We start from the raw sequence: 1,030 nt of genomic DNA on the forward strand, positions 1-1,030 counted from the left end.
AGTGGTGTAGGTCTGCGCCCAAGAACTGAACCCAGGATGCCAAAGCGGAGTGTGTGCTGAACTTAACCACTAGGCCACCAGGGCTGGCCCTCTGCTCCTTTTTTTTTTTTTTTTTTGAGGAAGATTGGCGCTGAGCTAACATCTGTTGCTCATCTTCCTCTTTTTTTCTTTTTTGTCCCCAAAGCCCCAGGACATAGTTGTATATCATAGCTGTAGAGTTGTAGCTTTTCTATATGGGACGCCACCTCAGCGTGGCTTGATGAGTGGTGAGTAGGTCCATGCCCAGGATCTGAACCGGCGAACCCTGGGCTGCCAAAGTGGAATTCGTGAACTTAACTGCTATGCCACTGGGCTGGCCCCCAACCTCTGCTCCTCTTTTGATGCTCCAGAAACCCACTGATTCTGGCCTGGGGAGCCCCAGAGGTCAACATGATTAATGGAGCTATGCTTTCAAAAATATTTTTTTAAATCCCCATTCAACCACGCCTTCCAGCAGCCCCACTGCGTCTTCATCACCAGCTTTGGACCTCTGGCCTCCCCTTGGCTCCACATGGACCCCAAGTGCTCCTGTTCCACTGGCGGCTCCTGCACCTGTACCGGCTCCTGCAAATGCAAAGAGTGCAAACGTACCGCCTGCTAGAGCTGCTGCTAATGCTGCTCTGTGGGCTGCGCCACGTGTGCCCAGGGCTGTGTCTGCAAAAGGGCGTTGGGCAAGTGCGGCTGCTGCGCCTGACGTCGGGGAGAGCCTGCTCCCGATGGAAATAGAGCAACACATACACATACACACACAGACCTGCATTTTTTTTTTTTTATTGAAGTCATAATGGTTTGTAGCATTGTGAGATTTCGGTTGTACATTATTATTTGTCAGTCACCATATATATGTGCCCCTTTACCCCTTATGCCCACCCCCTAACCCCTTTCCCCTCTGGTAGCCACTAATCTGTTCTCTTTGTCCGTGTATTTGTTTATCTTCCACATATGGGTGAAATCATATGGTGAAAAAAATAAATCCCTGTTCACTGACAAT

General features: G+C 49.7%; 1 pseudogene; it reads left to right on the forward strand.

Annotated features, from left to right (window-relative positions):
• Positions 1 to 550: 550 nt before the first annotated feature.
• Positions 551 to 733, forward strand: LOC101403652 (metallothionein-1 pseudogene; annotated as a pseudogene).
• The last annotated feature ends 297 nt before the right edge of the window (positions 734 to 1,030 follow it).

This window comes from Ceratotherium simum, chromosome 13 (assembly GCF_057802395.1).
Source record: "Ceratotherium simum simum isolate JZ-2026a chromosome 13, ASM5780239v1, whole genome shotgun sequence".
NCBI classification, from domain to species: Eukaryota; Metazoa; Chordata; class Mammalia; order Perissodactyla; family Rhinocerotidae; genus Ceratotherium; species Ceratotherium simum.